Below are 14619 nucleotides of genomic sequence, written 5' to 3'. Positions count from 1 at the left end.
CTCTATGCTAACTATATTTTCTTGAAAGAGATCAGTTCCTGAATCCAAATCTACAATGTGTCATCAATTCACTCCAATTTAGACCCTGGGTGGCATGGAATTTCTTTTCTAACATCAATGAATCACCCTAAGGTGGCAGTAAGGAATATTAATAACATGCAAAAAGCCCTCAGAGGAGATGATTTTTTTTAATATTTGCTGCCCATCTGAGAATCTGTGAAATGATATCATTTTCATAATAGTTTGCCTTGCTAACTAAAGCCATTCGGGTTTGAATATATTAGTATATTATATCACATCTGTCTTGATAACTTACACTTATATTACCTTCACATTTTTTGTTTTTTTAATAATAGCTTTTTATTTTCAAAATATATATGCAAAGATAGTTTTCAACATTCATGTTTCCAAAACCCTTTGTTCCAAATTTTTCTCCCTCCCTTCTCCCTAATCCCCTCTCCTAGACAGCAAGTAATCCAATATAGGTTAAACATTGACATTTTTTTTAAAAAAATACTTCATCGCAGTAGATTTTTAGATGAAGTAGCTGAGACTTAGAAGTTCTGTCCCTTACTCAGAGTTGTTCAGTAGCTCCAAATGCAGATCTTTTGATGCTAAAACCAATTTTTTCCCCACTGCAATGCAGTTTAAATGATATATGTGTGCATCTTTATCTTTTACCCTAGATTTTAGCTTAAGGCTAGAAGTGTGTGAGATTTGAAAAACAGTAAGTTTGTAGAAATCTTCAAAAGGAAGCCCCTAATACAAAGAAAAGGAACAGCTAGATGACAGAGTGGGTAGAGCACTGGGCTTGGGATCAGGAAAAGTTACTTTCCTGAGTTCAAAACCGATCTCAGATACTGACTAGCTGTGTCATTTAACTCTGTTTCCCTCAGTTTTCTCATCTGTACAATCAGCAGAAGAAGGAAATGAAAAACCACTCCAGTATATTCACCAAGAAAAACCTCAAATACAGTCATAAAGAGTCAGATATGACTGAAAAACATGAACAAATCATTGTGGTAAATACTGTAGACACAAACACATGGAAAAATAGTAATTGCTTTAATACAGATTCCATTCTATTAGGAAGATTTATACAGCTAAATAAAAGAGTATTTGAAGAGGAAGAGATTTTTTACCATATGCATAAATTAGAGTGAATCCAGAGAAGATCTAGGAAAGATTCATATCATCAACTTATAATTTGGCACTTTAATAATCTCTAATTAATAAAGACTCAAATGTTCTATTTTCAAATGAAACAATCATCCATCTGCAAACTTTAACTTCCTGGTAAGGAAAATATTATGTAAAGGTCCAAATAAACAAAATTAATCATTTATCTAAAGATGGATCAGATTTTGGTTAGTGGCATCAGTCACTATATATGAATAATCCCTCTCTCCTTATCCTTGCCTAAAGCTCCCTACATACACTAATAATGATATTTTCATTCTGAAACATGTCAGGGTGAAGAAAGAATTATGTAATTTTCTACATTTTCATCAGAAACCATGCTCATCCAACACTTCATTAATCTTTGATATTTACCCCCATTTACTAAAAAACTGTTACTAATAATAATAGCTAACATTTATATAGCATTTCTATGTGCCAGGTCCCATGCTGAGTGCTTTATAATTATTGTCTCATTTGAACTTCAAAACAATCCTTGGAGGTAGAGACTATAATTATCTCCATTTTTACAAAGAAATTGAGGTAGACAGAGGATAAATGACTTGCCTAAACACATAGCTAATATGTGACTGAGGTGGATTTGAACTCAGACCTTTTTACCTCCAGGTTTAGCAATCTATTTAATGTGCCACCTAGCTGCCCCAAATGATATAATAATCAGTTGCACTTATTAAAAAGGACAGCTAGAGTGGTGCAATGGATAGAGTGCCTGGCCTGAAGTCAAAGAAGACTTATCTTCCTGAGGCCAACTATGGCCTCAGACACTTAGTAGTTGTGTGACCTTGAATAAGTCATTTAACCATTTTTCTCATCTGTAAAATGAGCTGAGAAGGAAAGCATTCCAGTATCTTTGCCAGGAAAACTCCAAATGGGGTCATGAAGAGTGAAACAGGACTGAACAACAACAAAGTAATTATTTAAAATTTAAATCTAACATTTTTTCATTTTTTGTCTCAGAGTTTTGAGATGAAAAAGCCTTTAGCAAGTAATTAAAATCAAAACTTGAAACAAGAGGATGTCCAAAAGTGAAAGGAACTCCCTCAAGAAGCATTTTCCTATTGCTGGAGATTAGCATTTGAAGGCTGGATAGTTTCTGCTTAAGAATGTCATAGAATCGATTCTTACTTAGGAATTGGTCAGATTACTTGGCTTCTAAATTCACTTCCAATTCTGGGATTTTGGGATTCTGGGAACCTTAACTCTTAAAACAACTTCCAAAGTTTACATACAATTATCTCCTTTGATCTTCATAGCAACCCTATAGGGATGAAGTAGAATAAGAAATTTCCTATTCTACCAAAAATCTTCTTTCTGAGAAATTAAGTGATTTACAGCTTGTAAGAGTAAGAGACATGAACTGAGGTTTTTTGATTTCAAATTCAGTACTATTTCTATAGAACCATTCTACCTCTCTGTTATAAGCTAATTGAAGTGATGTCTTCTAGCTGATTTAAGTTTTCATATAGAGTGCAATTGTGGATTGACCCTGATTAATTTGAGCTTGATGAGATTACTTTGACCTTTATCTGAAGGCTGTCTTCCAAAAAGGTAGATAGGTGTCCCAGCCTCATACTGGGTCGGCAAAGGAAACTCCTTTGATTGGTCTCCAGGGTTTGTAGCTACCTTATGACAGCTAGAGGGTTGATATTCAGAAGAGCCTCTGGTGAGAGAAGCCCTCCCCTTTAAAGTCTACATTAATGAGCTGTTAAACTGCCCACACTTTTTCACATTTTCTTTTGCATATTTTATATTACTTAGACCTCCAGACTGAGGTACCCAGCAAGGAGGGAGAAAGATATAAGGAAAGGGGGAAGTATTTCTGTTAAAGTAGAATAAGGAAAGCCAAAATAGAACTATTTTTATTGTAACAAAAGAACCTACCTATCTCATTTGGTGTTTTATCAATTAACAATATATAAAGCATATTTTCATTGTCTCATATAAATATACAAAGTTCTTCCATATTTTATAAAGTTTCTGGATATTGTGCCAGGCTAGTTTCAATTGCAATTTGAGTCATTAAATTTATTGAGTTAATCCATAATCCTGCTGGTAATCTTTATGCAATAAGGCAAATTGATAATGAAATGGATAGAGCACCAGGCTTGGAATCAGAAAGGCTTGATTTCAAATCTAACCTCAGACTCAGCAATGTGTGACCCTGGACAAAACCTCTGAGGGACAAACCCTCAATATCTTCATCTATAAAAATGGAAAAATAATAGTACCTATTTCCCAAGATTGTTATGAAGATCAAATGAGATAATAATTGGAAAGTACTTGTTATTATTAAGGGAATCGGGATTGGACTTGTGATGTGATCTGGATTTATAATGCAGTCTTCAAAACTGATTGCCCTTGTGATCTCACTGCTACATGATAAATTTGGTTTTAATCTTCAAGACTAATTGCAACATCAATCCAGATCTTAAAGGTACCCTCAGAGGTCACACAGTGCAGTGCCCTCCTTTTACATATGAGAAACTGAGATTCAGAAAGCACTTAATAGAAATTATACAATTAAGGAAATTTCAGATACTGGATTTGAACCCAGGACTTTTTATTCTAGAGTCAATGATATTCCCATTGTTTGATATTATCCTCTTCAGTTAAAATTTACAACTATTCAGTTAAATATAAAATTATTATTAATTTTTTTAAATTCCACCTTATTCAATGAATAAATAATAATTGATATTTATGTAGCATGTTAAAAATTTGCAAAGCACTTTACATTTCTTATCTGTTTTGAACTCTTTAACAACTCTGTGAGATGGGTTTACAAATGAGTAAATTGTTGCTCTGTGGTTAATTGGCTTACCTATAGTTAACACAACTACCAAGCATCAGAGACAGGACTTAAACCACGGTCTTCCCCTCACTCACATCCAGCAAGCTATCCACCATACCATGCAGTTCCTCAAAAAGTCAAAAGATTCCTGTGGCTATTGTCTTCAATATCGAAACATCTTGATAAAATGTTTTCTCTGTGCATCCTTAGGCAGTTCACATTCCCTTCAGTGAGCTATAGTGATAGTACACCCAGGGGTGTGCTAGTAAATGCTTAAGAACTTGCTGAGGCAGGGAAATGTATGCATAGCACACTTTTAAGTTTAATCTGCATTATTAAGTCTAGACAATCAACAAAACAAAATCCAGCCCCATCTGTGGCCTTTGCCAATTAGAGGTATAAATGTGCAAAAAATTTCACAATAGTTCTAGAAAGCCAGTTGTATCTGGCTTCATCATACCTCTGTCTGACGTTCTTTATTGGAGATATTTCTGGTTATCAGAAGGTGGAAGTTTTTTTATCTCAAGAGCAAACTGAAGAAATTAATAAAAACTCTTCAGTCATTTGTTCTTCAGTCAGAAAAAGGAAGAGACAACTCTGTAAGCAATGAAAAATAAAAAGAAACAGTCCCAAGAAATCTATTGAAATCTATTTGAAAACATCCGCCTTCTGAAGTGCATTTTATCCTACTAAGCAAAGTGTACTGGATTAGACAGTATTGCAGTTTGCAACATTCTTTCATTATAACCTCATTAAACCACAATTCCATCCACCGATGCCTCTTAGCCATGTTCTGACACTATTTAATGAGGTGATAACAAGAAACCCAAAACAAATTAGAAGATACTTCTGTTTCCTATCTCTTTTAACCCTTTTTCGCTGGATTTTAAAAAAAAGATGGTTGCAAAATCCAGCTGAGAGAGTACGACTGCCCTAGAACATGAGAGCCAATAAACCAAATGAATTTATGCAGACTGGGGATTCATGAGTCACAAATTCTATTTCCTATTCTACCAATAATCCACTAAGGGATACCAGGAAAGTAGGTTCTAAGAAAGGAAGCCAGAGGTACATCCACAAATACACTAAGGATCAATGTTCCAAACTGGGGAAACACTGAACAGATTGCAGCTTGTCTATGATTTGGTTGTTGGGTCCTGGGGAGCTGCCTTGGATATATAAATGCTAAGTAACTTGCCCAGGATTTAACAACTATTGTTAGTTGCAAGATTTGTACATATATCTTCCAGACTCCAAGCCTAGCATACTTACTGTTCCAGCACACTACCTCTATTTATTTTATGAATATGTACTAAATATTATGTTCTGTTCCATCAGGATTGTTACTGGAGAAGAACAAATACTTTTATACTGCTTCCAAGATAGTTGCTAGGATGCCTGCCTACAGCTAATGGGTTCATTTACATTATTTACATGTATGTAGCAAGTAGTAGTCTTTTTTACTTTTTTACTTGTAAAAGAGGATTCTAAATCTTGTTCCTAACAGTCTCCAGAAGGTCCTTTCTTGATTACCTTAGTTTCCATATCAAGAAATGTTAATATTTATTAATGTATAGCAGAGGATTCAATCCTCAAAAATAATAATAATAATAATAATAATAATCTTAGCTAACTTTCAACCCAACTATAAAACATTTAGTTACTTGTAAATATCTAGAAAAAGAAATTGTGATCAATTCAAACATTGTGGGAAGTATGGTGATCAGAATCATGTTTATTAGATCTTGTGATTCCAAGGTTAACCAGTTTTCTCCTTTGCCATACAAATATGAATGCACTGGAGTGTTTAGCGGGGGGAAAGGAAGATTTAAGGGAAGCATAATAGCAATCTTTAAATATCTGAAAAGACTCTTGTGTGGAAGGAGATTTGATTTGTTCTGTCTAATGTCAAAGGCAAAAGAAAGCACAATGATTAGAAATAGAGCTATTCAAAAAGGAATCTGAACAAGTCCCAGCTTGTCAGAGTCTCAGTTTCCATATCTAAGCCAATTATTTGGCCTCACAGACAGGTATCATTTATGACAATCAGGTGAGATAATCTATGCAGAGTGTTTTGTTCCAAATGCTATTGATAAATGTCAGCTATTACTAAGAACAAGTTATGCCAGACTAACTTCATTTCCTTGTAGGACAGGGTAATTGGATGATTAAAATAGGTTGTTGTTGTTTGGTCATTTCTTTGTGACCCCATTTGGGGTTCTCCTGGCAAAGATACTGGAGTGATTTGCTATTCCTTCTCCAGCTCATTTAAAGATGAAGAAACTGAGGCAAATATGGTTAAGTGTCTTGCCCAGAATCACAGACCCAGGATAAGAGTCTGAGATCAAATTGTGTTCCAAGCCCTTTTCTCTAACTTCATATCTCTACCTAACTGTCCTGCTCCCCTAATGCCATAAGCACAGTCTATCAGACATTTCATAAAATATTTAATAAAATCTTAGGATTTCCTAGTGGCCAAAATGGCAACATGCTATCTGTTACACTATGTAACCTCTATTTATTTTATAAATATGTACTAAATATTATGATGTGTCCCATCATAAGGGGACACAAATGTCAGCAAAAGCATGATAAATGGATAAAAATTAGATAGATAGATAGATAATTGGATGGGTGATGGTTGGATGGGAGGATAGATGGATGGATGGATGGATAGATAAATGACTGGATAAAAATGACAGAGACAGAGAGAGACTGGAGATTTGGGTGTATTATGAATTACTCATGGGCCAATGTCAACTTGAACATTAGAGTGTCCTCTGATTCTATTCATTTTTATCAGTGATTTTAATAATGAAAAATAGATAAGGATCACATTAATATGTTTTTCTCATAATAACCTTATGAGATCACAACTATAGCAATGACAATAGTAATAGTTAACATTTATGCAGTACTTACCATGTGCCAGGCATAATGCTAAGTGCTTTATAATTATTATCTCATTTGATCCTCACTACATCCTTTTAAGATAGCCACTGTTATTGTCCTCCGGAGGAGACTGAGGCAAACAGTGGTTCAGTGAACAACACAGGGTCTTACAGCTAATAAGTATCTATGATTGGATTGGAATTCAGGTCTTCCTGACTCCTGGAACAGCACCCTTTCTATCACACCAGGTAGGTATTGCAAATGTTATCCCACTTTAAAAATATGAAAAAAACTGAGGTTCATTCAGGATTGATGAGTTATCTAGAACATTGTAGGTGCTTAATGACTGTTCATTTATTGATTTACCAAAGATATCAGACTTATCAAATTTGTGGATGACAAGTTGAAAGAGGTAGTCAACAGATTGGATAAGAAGATTAGAACCTAAAAATATCTCAGCGGACTGGAATGGTGAACTGATGATAATAAGGTAAATTTGAGAGGAATGACTATAAAGTGCTATTCTTGAATTTTAAAAATTGACAGTACTTGTACAGGGTGATGGAAGACTTGGCTAAAAAATGGTTTGTGTAAAAACTATTTGGCAGATTTAATGAACTCTAAATTTGTTGAGTTAATAGTTTGTTAAAGTAGCCCATATACACACACACAAAATTTTAAAGTAACCTTTGATTGCACTAAAGGAATTAGGGTGACCAAGACAAAGAAGGCTATAGCTCCATTCAACTGTGCCCCAGTCAGAACACATCTGGAATAATGTGTTTAGAAAGGACCTTGATACGTTGGAGGTCTTGTTTTGAATAATAGCTAAGTATAAATTGAATTTCTATAAATAGAACTTTATTATAAATACCATAGGGGAGGTCAATAGTAAATGAACTAGGGCAGCTAGGTGCCACAGTGGATAGAGCACCAGCCCTGAATTCAGGAGGACCTGAGTTTAAATCTGGTCTCAGACACTTAACACTTCCTCGCTGTGTGACCCTGGGCAAGTCACTTAACCCCAATTGCCTCAGCAAAAAAAAAAAAGTAAATGAACCATGTGGTGAAGATTTTTTTATTATAGCTTTTTATTTACAAAACATATGCATGGGTAATTTTTCAACACTGACCCTTGAAAAATCTTCTGTTCCAAATTTTCCCCTCCTTCCCTTCACCCTCTCCCCTAGATAGCAGGTATTCCAATACATGTTAAAATATATGTTAAATCATATATATATATATATATATATATATATATATATATATATATATATATATATATATATATATATATATATACACATAATCAATTCATTGTTGAAGAGGGCCACATCCATCAGAATTGATTATCATATAGTCTTATTATTGCCATGTACAATGATCGCCTGGTTCTGCTCATTTCACTTAGCATCAGTTTGTGTAAGTCTCTGCAAGCCTCCCTGTATTCATCCTGTTGGTTATTTCTTACAGAACAATAATATTCCATAATATTCATATACCATAATTTATTCAATCATTCTCCAATTGATGGGCATCCACTCAGTTTCCAGTTTCTAGGCACTACAAAAAGGCCTGCCACAAAGATTTTTGTACATGTGGATCCCTTTCCCTCCTTTAAGATTTCTTTGGGATATAAGCCCAGTAATAACACTGCTGGGTCAAAGGGTATGCACAGTTTGATAACTTTTTGAATGGTTGGATTCGTTCACAACTCCACCAACAATGTATCAGTGTCCCAGTTTTCCCATATCCCCTCCAACATTCGTCATTATCTTTTCCTGTCATCTTAGTCAATCTGAGAGGTGTGTAGTGGTATCACAGAGTTGTCTTAATTTGCATTTTTCTAATTAATAGTGATTAGGAGCATTTTTTTCATATGATTAGAAATTTTCAATTTCTTCATCTGAAAATTATCTGTTCATATCCTTAGACCATTTATCAATTAGAGAATGGCTTGGTTTCTTATATATTTTGGAAATGAGGCCTTTATCAGAGCCTTTGAATGTAAAAATGTTTTCTCAGTTTATTGCTTTCCTTGTAATCCTGTATGAATTAGTTTAGTTTGTATAAAACCTTTTTAACTTAATATAGTCAAAATTATTTTGTGATCAATAATGATCTCTAGTTCTTTTTCTTCCACAGGTCTAAGAAGTAAACTATCTTATGTTCTTCCAATTTATTTATAATATCATTCTTTTTGCCTAGATCATGAACCCATTTTGACCTTATCTTGGCAAATGGTGTTGTGTGGGTCAATGCCTAGTTTCTGCCCCACTAGTTTCCAATTTTCCCAGCAGTTTTTGTCAAATAGTGAGCTCTTATCCCAAAAGCTGGGGTTTGGGGGTTTTTCAAACACTAAATTGCCATAGTTATTGACTATTTTGTCCTGTGAACCTAGCCTATTCCCATGTGGTGAAGATTTTAAAGGGCAAATAATGACTTCTCACTACATCTGGTTTATAAGCCCAAATTGTCATATAACTGATTTGCTTCAAGTGAGGCATGCTTCTACACGTGGTCTTAAGGGTTCAGATGATCACTCATTTGTAGCTAAAGGAACTTTAGAGGTTATTAAGTCCAACCCTCTCTTTTTAAAGATAAGGAAACTAAATTACAGAGTGGTTTAATGCTTTACATAGCATAGGGAACAAAAAGAAAAATGAGTCTTCAGACTTAAAAATCCAGTGATCTTTTCATTAATGTCACATCTATCTACTCTTTCTGTAACCTAATTTGATAAGAAGCAGAGTACAAATCTTACTACTTTGAATGTATGTAATAATCTCTAATAAAGATGATAATTGGCAGAGGGTTTTTAAATTAGAACAGAAATGCCAGCAAAAACAAAACAGATAGATAGATAGATAGATACAAGGATGAATGAAAGCATGGATGCTTTGGTAGATGGATGGATGGATAAATAAATGTTCTTGAAGTTGTTTTAGTTGTGCCTGACTCTTCATGACCCATTTTCTGCTTTCTTGACAAAGATCCTGGAGTGATTTCCTATTCTTTCTCTGGTTCATTTTACAGATGAGGAAAAGTGAGATAAACAGAGTTAAGTAACTTGCCCAGAGTTATACAGCTAATTTCTGAGGCTAGATTTGAACTCAAGAAGATGAGTGATCCAGACTCCAGGCCCAGCACTCTATCAATTATGCCTTTTAGCTGTAATAGATAGATGAGATAGATGAGACAGACAGACAAGCAGGCAGGCAGACAGATGGAGGGAGGGAGGGAGAGAGATAGAGACAGAGACAAAGACAGAGACAGAGAAACAGAGAGATAGAGAAAGAGAGACAGAGAAAGACAGAGACAAACAGAGAGAGAGAGACAGAGACAGAAAGAGACAGAGAGACAGAGAGAGACAGAGACAGAGAGAGAGAGACAGAGACAGAAAGAGACAGAGAGACAGAGAGAGACAGAGACAGAGACAGAGAGACAGAGAGAGACAAAGAGAGAGAGAGACAGAGAGAGACAAAGAGAGAGAGAGAGAGACAGAGAGACAGACAGACAGAGAGAGAGAGAGAGAGAGAGAGAGAGAGAGAGAGAGAGAGAGAGAGAGAGAGACAGAGAGAGAGAGACAGAGAGAGACAGAGAGAGAGAGATTTACCAAGTGCCTGGCACTGTGCTTATAAATTCCCTGTTTATTAAAGGATATAAACCAGTTCAAGGGCTTTATTTAGTCTTGATATTCATTCAGGTAGAATTAAAAGAGAAAGATAATTAGGAAACAAACTTTTGGAGACATTTCATCTAATTTTTATGTATACTTTACATGGACTTCCATCCTGATATAGTAAGGAAGGTCACAGCTAATTCCAGAGTTAGTGAGTTTCACATGCTTCATTCATTTCCAAGTAAAATTAGACATTTTCTTTAACTATTACAGCCAGAAGGGGTCTCAGAATCATCTGGTCCAAACACTCACTTTTCATGGGAGGAAATTAAGGTCCAGTGAGGTTAACTGATTTGTCCAAAATCATATTTTTTGTGGCTAATGGCAGAGCCAGATGTCAAATCTAGGACTTTGAACATCATATATAGTATTATTTTCTCTACAGCATGCTGTCTCCTGACAAGAGCCAGGTTGAAATTAATACTGGAAAGAAGTAGGGTGGAACTAAATACCCTGAAGCTTTTACCACCTTCTAATTTTCTAGGATAATCAAGAGTTCCTTCACAAAAGTCCTATCCTGATGACTCAACATAATCCATCCTTCACAGAGCTACCAAAAAGATTTCCTCAAGAGATCTGTCCATATCACTTCATTACTCAGTAAAGCCCCCAGCTTCCTATTGTCTTTATGATAAAACAAACTTCTGTTTGGTTTTTAAAGCTCTTCACAGCTGGCTTTAACCTGTTTTTCCAGCCTTATTACATATTTCTTCCCTTCCCACACGTTATGGTCCAGCCAAACTGGCTTTCTCTCAGCTTCTCACATATGGCACTCTTTCTCCCTTTGGACTAGTCATCTCCCATGACTGAAATGCACTCACCTATACTTTCTTCCTTTAAAAAATCACTTCGAACACTATCTTCTACATAATAAAGACTTTCCTGATCTTTGCAATTGTCAGTGCCCTCCTTTCCAAATTATCTTTATTAAGCTACCTTATATTTATTTTATGTGTATTCTGTATGTATATATTCTTTACATACTTGTATATTTAAATGTTATATCCCTGAATATAATGTAAATTTCTTCATATTTATTTTTTCAGTGCCTAGCTCAGTGATGGACATGTAGTACATATTCAATAAATTCTTGTTGATTGATTGATTAATTTATTGACAGATTGATTAAAATATAAAAGTGGCCCTGGATTTTAAAAACCTATACCAATGAAGCCAAGTCCTAGTAGGTCTTCCTATGATGGGATGGCTTCATGCATAGACCAAGTAAAAGACTGTCTTCTGAGAATTCCCTAGCTAAGTTCAGAGGGTTGTCCCTAAAGAGTAGATCACCAGGAAATGAATTGTTTTTGGCACCAACAACCTACAAAATGTCCTACTGAAAGGTGGAGAGGGGCTGCAATCAGCATCAGCAGGAAAAAATGAAGTACTAAAGTAGCCAATAGCTCTTTAGAAAACCATTTGCTCAGTTCTAATCTTAGTCTCTTCCCTGTGGTCAGAGAGACCCAGAGCTGAACTCAGACTATATATATCAGTATTCCTTTTTCTGCATCCCTGCCTCTTTCCCCTCCTCCACATCCTTCCTCAGATACTCTTTCATATTACTTAATAGACTGACTTGGAGGGAACTTGGCAAAGCTAGATGCAATTAAGAATTAAGTGCATTGAAATGTTAAAAGAATTGCTGGTCATAGTCCAGATTCCCATGGATAAGCTTCCAATAGCACCAAACCAGTGGCCATTCATCGTCAACACTTTCAATGGCAGCTGCATGAAAAAGGGGGACAACCAGTCATTACCCATCAGAAGTAACCTATTCTAGAAGCCTTGAACTGTTAAAGATTTGCAGTCATTTCTTCTACAGACATCCCCCTAAACACTTTAATGTAATAAATCATGTAATAATAATAATAATATCTTACACCTTGAATATATAGCACTTTAAGGTACAAAAAACACTGCACATCCAGTGTCTTATCTTAGCCTCATAACAACCCCATGAGGTAAGTACTGCTATTACCACCCCCAATTTATACATGGGTAAATTGAGGCTAAGAGGTTAAGTAACTTATTTGAGGTTACAAGCTAGTATCTTAGGCACAATTTGAAGGAAAAACTTCCCAATTCGGGGGCCAGCATTGTACTACCTAAATGCATAGTTGTACCTCTTCCTTCTCCTTATATTACAAATGAATACAATTGTACCCAGGATTCTAGAGCAAAGACAGTATTAGACAATCCATCCTTTCAATGACTGGGTACCAGGTGCACAGCAAAGGCCTTTTTTTTTTTTTTTTTTTTTTTTTTTTTTTTTTGGCAAGGGCTGGAGAGAAGGGAGATGGGGATATAATTTACCCTTTGGCCACTAAGCCAGGAACTTGAGCTGATGCCAAAACTCAAAATCCTCCTTTCATTTGGTATGAAAGCAATGTGTTAAACTTGGCATCCTGAGTTTCCTTTGGAGGACTCGATTTTTTTGTGTATATGTTTTCTTTTGCTATAGTTGTGTGTCAGTTTTCTTGGTCCACTGCCCTGATTTACAGTCCTAAACACATCATTGCTAGAAGCACATTTGTTTAGTCAGCCTTTTAACTAAATGGTGCTGGAAGAGTTTGCTTACCTAAGAGATTTTTTCATTTGGTTTTGGTTTTTCTCTAGATGCTTCATTTAGACAATATGTGTTTGAAATCATTTAATAAGTAAGTAGGATAAACTAAACTAGTGATTATTACGTACCATACTTTACTACCTACACACTTATGTGTGTTGCTTCCAAAATTTGAATGATAAAATATTCAATTCAAAGTGTCTTTAATCCTTTCCAGGACAGCTAGGTGGACCATGGATAGGACACTGAACTTAGAGTCAGGAAGACTCATATTCATGAATTTAAATCTAGCCTCAGACATGTCTTAGCTCTGTCAATCTGGGCAAGTCATTTAATGTTTTTTTGGTCTCAGTTTTTTCATCTGCAAAATAGGCTGAAAGAGGAAATGGCAAATCACTCCAGTATATTTGCCAAGAAAACCATTTCTAAATGGGGCCACAAAGAGTCAAACACAACTGAGAAATGACTGAATTCAATATCCTTCCTATTGCAAAACTGAAGACCTTATAGGCATTCAATTGGTATTAATTGAATAAATGAAAAATGAGGTACATGTCCCATACCTTTTACCCCAGGCTCATCCAAATAAAGTAGAAAGTGTGAACAATGTTTTAAGAAAGCGGTGTAGACTCAATCTGAGATTGGAAAAACTTCTATATCAATTAAATATTGTCTTGAATCACTGAATTGACCTTATATAATAGAAAGAACACTGTATTTGGCATCGAGAGACCTGGATTCAAACACCATTTCAGAAATTTAATTAAATGTAGGATCCTAGGCAAGACACAACCTCATCAAGGCTCTCTTTTTAAGGTTCAATGATACTTGCACCAGTCTTTGCCTCAATTTCTAAATCTGTAAAATGAGATAATGATACTGCCTTCTTCCTAGGGTTGTTTTGAGGATCAAATGAGGCAATATTTTCAAAGTGTATAGCACAGTGTCTGACACACATTAGGTGTTATATAAATACTAGCTATTGTTATTAGGGGCAGCTAGATAGCACAGTGGCTAGTACTGAAGCTGGAGTCAAGAAAATTTGAGATCAATTCTGGCCTCAGCACTTACTAGTCTTTGTGATCCTGGGTAAATCACTTAAATTCTGATTTCAGCTTTTTCATCTGTAGAATAGGGATAATAATAATATCTACCTTCCAAAATTGTTGTGAGGATACAATGAGATAATGATAGTAAAGCACTCAGCATAATGCCTGACATGTAGTAAGCAATAAAGGTTAGCTATTATGTTACTAAGTGAAATATTTTATGACTATATATGAGACAATGAGCAGTTTACTGTAACTTAAACCCAATTCATTTGCATGTCATGACATTACTTCTCTGATATCGCTCTTCTAGAACAAAGATCAAACAACAACAATCCTGATACTCCTCCATCTGGGTCCTGTGGCAAGATACAGATCAGGATGATTGGATATGGCCTTGAATGCAGTGGGAGAAAGCAAGGGAAAAAAGGAAGAAAGG

This window comes from Sminthopsis crassicaudata, chromosome 1 (genome assembly GCF_048593235.1).
Source record: "Sminthopsis crassicaudata isolate SCR6 chromosome 1, ASM4859323v1, whole genome shotgun sequence".
Taxonomy (NCBI): Eukaryota; Metazoa; Chordata; class Mammalia; order Dasyuromorphia; family Dasyuridae; genus Sminthopsis; species Sminthopsis crassicaudata.
This window is presented reverse-complemented; position numbering follows the sequence as displayed.